The sequence below is a fragment of the Trichosurus vulpecula genome, chromosome 1 (genome assembly GCF_011100635.1).
Source record: "Trichosurus vulpecula isolate mTriVul1 chromosome 1, mTriVul1.pri, whole genome shotgun sequence".
Lineage (NCBI taxonomy): Eukaryota > Metazoa > Chordata > Mammalia > Diprotodontia > Phalangeridae > Trichosurus > Trichosurus vulpecula.
In genome coordinates, this window is record NC_050573.1 from 425,730,028 (window position 1) to 425,737,960 (window position 7,933).

Here is a 7,933-nt window from a genome sequence, read left to right on the forward strand (position 1 = left end):
TATTTTATTGAAAATCCATGTTTTGCCTTGGAGCATGATACTCAGTTTTGCTGGGTAGGTGGTTCTTGGTTTTAATTCTAGCTCCATTGACCTCCGGAATATCATATTCCAAGCCCTTCAATCCTGTTTCAACAATCTGGCTAGCAGCTGCTGTGGCGGGGGCAGGGTGTGTGTGTGTATGTAAAACCAACAACAACCAGCTCACAGAATGCTGCAAGCCCAAGTCTTTTTGATCTGCTTTACTAAGGAAAGCAACATTAAGGGGTTAAAAAGCTTACTTTAATTCAGCATACAAATACCATTCACTTAGTTCAGGGGTAAAAACCAGCACCCTGAACTTCAGAGCAAATACAAACAAATTACGAACATCAACAGACAGGTCAAATATAATTGATAGTTACCAACATCTAAGTTCAGCCCAGGAGCTCATAACAAGGGCTGGCCCAGAGTCACTTGCACCACCACTGCTGTGGGTCAGAGCTCCAAAAAAGAGAAAGCCAACCCCTGGTTTTATACCTTTATCAGGGTCAAGGGTGAGTCACACATGTGACTCACCCACGTGACCTAAAATCATCACAAAGATGTGACTTAAATCCATGTGGTCTAAAAGCCTCTAATGTCACAAACATGTCACTCAAACCCATGTAAACTAGGCTTTCCCTTGAAGCAAGGAGGTCATCAGGGACTCCTAATTTGATCAAGGAAATAAAGGCCAAACTCTTCAAGGGCACTTGGTTGAACTAAGTGCTAAGAGCCCATTTTCATTGCCAATACACTCCACCCCTGTTCCAGGAAAAGCATGTTGAGGGATCAGCATCAATGTTCCATTATTACTAGGAAGATCACCATGAAGTCAACTAAACCCTCGTGGTGGTGGTGGTGGGGAGGAATACCAGCCTTTTATAAAACAGTTATTTTATTTCTACCCTTACTATCACCTCCTTATCCTAAAACACTCTGCAATTGCCTTCATTCATGTTACATATTGATAAGGTTAACCAGAAACAATTTCTGTCCTGTAGGTACTTAACCTAAAACAAACATCAATGTAAATGACACGTAAAAAGACAGACAAAAAAAAGCAAAATTTGACAACTCAAAAGAGTCATGAGGTAAAATGTGAGGAGATGAACTTCAATTCAAAAAGCATTTAATAAGCTCCAACTGTGTGCCTAGGCTATGCTAGGCTCTGTGGATATAAAGATCAAATGAAGCAGTCCCTTCCCTCAAGAAGCTTACATTCTATTGGGATGATACAATATGAACACAAGTAAACACAAATAGATAATACAATACGAGAGAGAGAGAGAGAGAGAGAGAGAGAGAGAGAGAGAGAGAGAGAACATTACTGGGGAGAGTGGACTGGAGAGGAGGAGGGAGACTGTGAAAAGACTTTTATAGGAGGTAGAATATATTGTATAGAGAATAGCAAGTATGTCAGGTTAGCTGAGACATGGGGTACATGATGGGGGTGGGGGTCTGTAAAATGGGTGTGAAAAGATAGGGGATAGGTTCTAAAAAGCTTAAAGTGTTTAAATGCCATTATTAGATGCAGATGTATTAAGTATTGATATTGATTTGTTATGCATAGTATCTTTTAGGTTACTGTAACTTCCCTGATTATCTCTCATTTTGATTTCAAAATTTTTTATTGTTTTTGTTATTACTATGCTTTCCCATATTGATAATGTCCAAAAATATGTCTCATTTCTGCAGCTTGACTTCATAACTTCTCTGTCAGGAGGTGGGTCGTATGCCTCATTATTGGTCCACTGGAATCGTGGTTGGTCATTGTGTTCATCAGAATGCTTAAATTTTTCAAAGCTATTTGTCTTGCATAAGTTGTTCTGATTTTGCTGACTTTATTGGCTATTTAGTTCATATGCATATTGCCAGGTTTTTCTGAGAACATTCTCTTTTCATTTCCTATAGTACAATAATATTCCATTACATTTATGTACCATAATTCAACCCTATTTATGGCTAACATCTTAGTTTCTAGTTCTTTACCACTTAAAAAGAAGCTGCTTTACATATTTTTATACATATTGTATTTTTTTAAAAATCTTTTTGAGGTATAGGCCTAGTAACGATATTACTGGGTGAAAACTATCTCTTCATTCATTGTATCCACCTATTCTTGACGTCCTAGTGGCCAAACCATTCTTTTTCCTAAGACTATTTGTATTTATTGTTGTGCTATTTTTTTTTCTTTTGGGCTTACCTCTTGATCTTCTCTTAACAATTTCTTAGGGGTAGATTGGGGTATGAAATTTTTATTCCTTAGAACTACGTGGTAAAAAGAAAACTCCTGGAGGGACACCTTTTCATTGTGCACACAATGAAATCCTGCTATAGGTAACAGACTTCCAAGTGAGATGAAAGAACTACCAAGTCACACTGCCACATGCTTGCCAGTATTTGGCATTGTCTTTAGCTACATTCCTTCAGAAGTAAAAGGGGACTGTTTTAAGCTGAGTCAGGGATGATCACTGAGAAATGCTTGCGTTGCTCTGCAAGCAACGTTGGGCCTGGACTTTCGTTAACATCTTATAAATCAAAAATGTGCTCCTCTGTACCATAAAGTGCTCTACTATTTAACAATAGCTGTGTAACAATAAATAACTTTATAACCTTGGGAGGGAAAATGAGTATTCTGTTTTACTTATGTCTATAATCTCATTTTCTGTATGCTAGGAAATGTACCAGGGCCAGACTCTACCCTCTCACACACTCTTGCATGAGATAAGCCAACTCTGTTTGATTGTGACTTCTTTGCTATCTGGATCTGGCTCTGCTGAAGTTCTAGATGGAGTGGCTCCGATCAGGCCTTGCCCTCTGCTTCAATCCATAGCTTCTGCCCTCATCTCCCGGTAGCCCAATGAAGATGCTAGCTTCAGGTACATTTCTATCTCTTTCTTGCATAATCAATACCCAACTAGGAATCGGTCCACTCTTACTATGACTCTGACTGGCCTCCACCTGACATCTGAAATCACACTGGTTTCAGACCTCTGGTGCATAGACTGCCCAGAAACTGCATTGTGCCTATATTCTACTGTGGCTTACCCAAAGGCCCCTAGCTTCAGGCTACTTTGAATGTCATGAAGCGTGGGTGTGTACTCCTGGTATTGTCTCCCTGCACAGTGGCCTCTTGGGGGCTGATTCTGTCACATGCTCATGCTCTCACAAGCCAGGGCCAAGACCCCATGAGACTTTAGGCTCCATTTTCCAGAGCTCATGATTATTTTCACCTCATTTGGAGTAATTCCTTTCCCAGTGCTATTAAGCTTCTGGCTGTCTTCTTGTGAAATCCTGGGCTAGATGGTAGAGCTTACTGGTATTCCTCTTTTGTCCTTTTGCTCCATCTGGTGCCCTTTAAAAATTTTTGCTGTGGTGTTTATGGGAGAGCCAGGTTCTCCTAGGACTTTTTACAATGTCATCTTAACCAGAAGCGGGGTAAATTCATTATTTCTAACCTCCATTAAGTGTACTCTAACCATGACAAAGAATCTGTCATTCCTGCACTTCAAACTTTGATCAGAAATCCAAATCCCATTCTCAGACACCATGTTCTTTTTGACTTGTTCACTGCCCAATTCAATTTTTCACTTATGCATTAATTGCCTTCAGTGGGTAGCAGTGAAGAAAACCATCCTGTTCTCTCATGGCCATCAGTTTCTTGCACAGAACTTTGTGATCTTTGTAAATTCTTTTTTGATTCCTTCTTACAGCCCTTAAAATTCACTGGAGATGGGTAGAATCCAAGCTTTTGACAACGTTGAAAGGGTCTCTGTTACATTTTGAATACATGTTCTAGGAAGATAGTATTCTTGCTATCAGGTACAAATAGAAGCATCGAGCCCCACTACTCCTTTCTTTGATGTTCTCTCACTTGATAGCTTCTGTAGCTCTACCTTGTCATTCCTTTTTAAATCTCTAAAACCAGTTGTCCTTCTCCTTTCCTTCCTCTGTTTTATGACATTGTTCTATTCTCCAACCTCCTGACAAATGTCAAAATTCCTTTCTGTCCCTTCACATTGTCTCCCATTCCAACAGTACATAGAAAACCCAACTTCCATTTTTTTTTTTCTACGAAAAGAAACATTACATTGTAACTGATAATTTGGAGTGTGGAGAGGTGGTTCTCAAATCCCTTTACCTTCTCTTCAAGGTGAGAGACCAGTTTATACTTGGAAGATACTTGGAGATAAAAATCACGTGGCTATGGGGCAGCTAGGTGGCACAGTGAGTAGAGCACTGGTCCTGGAATCAGGAGGACCTGAGTTCAAATCTGGCCTCAGACACTTGACACATGTACTAGCTGTGTGACCTTGGGCAAGTCACTTAACCCTAATTGCCCTGCCAAAAAACAAAAAAAAAATCATGTGGCTATGGCAGAAATAAAACATACACTAAATGTAAGTCATGCAAACTTGTTTCTGCTCTCTATACTGGTTGAATTTCTCAGCTTTTTTTTTTTTAGTTTTTTTTTCTGGGTATTGCTGTTCCCTAAGTCCTTTGTAACTGTTTTCATCATTTAAGAATGTAACCTGTGCCTCAAAGACCATACGAATGAGACTGTCTTCATTAGTAGAGATTAATTATTAAATGATCCATAACTATGTGAGGGGAAGAGTTGGTGAGAACTTGGGAGAGAAGAGAGATTCTGGTCTTCTGGCTTTGGGTTTTGAGGAAAACAAGTGGTTCTAGACTCCCTTCAGGCTTTTGAAGGTAAGGACAGACCCTTGGAAGAAGTGGCACCTCAATTATATCCCTCTCCCCCGCTTGCTATTGTAGATACTTGGGGGAATTTCCCCTTAGATGATATTTGGGACTTCCTCTCTACCTTGGTTGAGTTGAGGTCTGATATAGATTTTTATATGTCTACTATCTCTAATTTTTGTTTGATAAATGAATTTGTTTGACTCCCTTCTGACCAAAAGCCAAGTTCACAATGAACACACATAGCAAATAGGAAATAGACCCATTTATCCAAAGAAATAGCAAACAGAAATCAGAGGAAGTAAGTATACATAAGACAATATATACCAGACAATACACAGAGTGAATGAACTCTCCCAAAGGGGGTGAGAAATCTCAACTCAACAGAGAGGGGGTAAGGGGCTTGGGGGTGAGGGAGAGAGAGTGGGGGGAAGAGAGAAAGATAGAGAGGCACGGGGGAGGGAGGGAGGGAGAGGGTCAGAGTTCACCTAAGAGGAAATTTCCCAAAGTCTCTAGGGAGAGGGGTATTATTGAGGTGTATGTTACCTTCTCTCTTGGGCCTTTCTTTCCCTTCAGGGCCTTGAAGACGGTTTGGAACTATTTGTCTTTCCTTTTAAAACTAGAAACAAGACCAGGATTTCTCTTCTCTCTCAAACTCTGCCCCTCACACTGGCACAGAGCATTGAATAATCAATCTCTACCATATGAAATATTCCACAACCACAGTACCCCACATCTCCAAAGTTTTACTCTCTAAGATTACCAAGGATGGTTTTTACCTTTGTTTATACCTCTAACTTTTAGCATAGAGCCTGGTACAGAGTGCTTAATAAATGTTACTTGATTAATTTCTCATTTATTTTCCGGGGACTTGAGTTTAATTTTATTCTATCTACCTTGTTAAAGTCATTGGGTATACTGTTTTTCTGGTTCTGTTTACTTTTTCAGTTGATGTCTTTACATGTTTCTCTGAAATGTTCATATTCCTCATTCTTATGTAATTATGCTATAGTAATATGTCGTATCATTCACAATTTGTTTAGCCAGTCACCAAAGGATGGGCATCTACTTTGCTTACCATTCTTTGCTACCACAATACCTTTTGTTATGAATATTTTGGTGATACAGGACCTTATCTTCTGTTGTTGACCTTCTTGTGGGTATATATCTGGCAATAGGGTCTCTGGATCAAAAGGCATAGACATTTTATTTACTTTCTTTTGGCACAGTTCTAAACTATTTCCCAGAATGATTAGCTCAATTTACAGCACTATCAGAAGCATAATAGAGTACTTACCTTCTTGAAGTACTTCCAATAGTCATTATATCAACCTTGTAATCTTTGCCAATTTGCTGGTTATGAGGTGAGACCTTAGAATTATATTAATTTGCATTTCTCTTAAAAGTGACTTGGATATATCTTTTACACTGTTGTTAATGATTTTCAGTTCTTCCACTGAGAATAGTTTGTTCCTTTCCATTGACCACTCACTTATTGAGGAATGAACCTTAATCTGGTGCTTGAGTTAAGTCTCCATGTATCTTGGATACTAGACTTTATTAGAGATAATTTATGCAAAGATTTTCTCACAAATATTTTTTCTCCATATGCTAGCTATATTGATTTTGTTTGTGCAAAACTTTTCAATAACATGTAATCAAAATTATCTATTTTATCTACTGTGATCACTTCTGCCTGTTTAGTTAAGAACTTTCTTTATAGCTAAAGTTATAAAAGATTCCTTATGGGAATATAGATCTAGAACTATTAGGAACTTTGTTGTTATTCACTTGCTTCAGTTGTGTCTGACCCTTTGTGACTTCATTTGGGGTTTTCTTGGCAAAGATATTGAGTGTTTTGCCATTTCCTTCTCCAGCTCATTTGACAGGTGAGGAAAGTGAGGCAAACAGGGTTAAGCAAGTAAGTGTCTGAGGCTGATTTGCACTCACTAAGATGAGTCTTCAGACTTCAGGCTCAGAACTCTATCCATAGAGCTATTAGCTGCCCCATAAGAGATTTTAGAGACTATTTAGTCCAATCCACTCATTGTACAGATGAAGAAAATGAGGCTCATAGGAGTTAAATAATTTGCCTAAGATTACATAGCTGGCAAGTGTCAGAAGCAGGATTCAAACTTGGGTCTGCCAAGCTACAAATTTCCTACTCTCTATATTGTGCTACTCTGTTGGTATTTGGTATTCATTTTCTACCCAGCATTTTTAAAAAATGATCTGACTTTTACATTTCAGTCATCTATTCATTCAGAACTTATTATGGTATAATGCTGGTGTAAATCAACTTTTTTTGTTGTTGTTGGGGAGGGAGGCACAAACTACTTTCCAATTTTCCCAAGAGCTCTTATTAAATTTTATAGACCTTTCCTAAGTAATTTGTGGTTTTGCGTTTAGAGTAGGAGAATTCTGAAGCCAATACTTTTATATTTGACACAGCTGAAGACAGGGATAGTGCAGCTCCTGGGAATCCTGTGTGCTGGGGGACTTCCAGGAATTCTGAAACCAGTGTGATTTGAGAAATCCAATTAATTTACATTTTAATTTCTTCTTACTGATTAATTTGGCATCCCCTCCCGCACCTTGAGTCTTTATCTTTCCCTGCCTAGATAAGCGTCAAGATCAAAATTTTTCCTCCTACTGCATTTAATTTTTTGGTTTTGGTGTTTAGAAAATTTTTTAAAGTACCTTGCTCATAGAAATGCTGATCCATGAAAGTAGTAGTGTCTTGCAATAGATTACTTTGCACATCTTGTTGAGACACAGTATTACCCCTTTCTGTTACCATGATCACTTACTGTTCCTAAGGCCAGGAGATCCTGTCTCTGGTTTTACATCCCCTCTACCAACCTGGGTTCTGTCTGTCACTCGGAACCTGCACTTGCCTTTTCCCTGTGTGGGATGTAGTTCTTGGAAGCATGACTTCTTGAAGGCAGACTCCTAATGAGCCTATTTCTCCCAAATAAAACCCATTATAAGGCTCTTTTACCGTCTCTTCCTTACTATGGCAATGTTTTTAATGTCATTTCATTTCCCTAAGATGAAATCTAAATCCTGGTCTTCCCATCTTCCTCCTTTCCATTCATTGCTTTTAGCCTACTTTCCCACAGTTCCCATCTTTTACTTTACATCTCCCCCCTTGAGTGTCTTCTAATTTGTTACTTCTCACCCTCAAAAAAGATTTGCTCACAGAGAA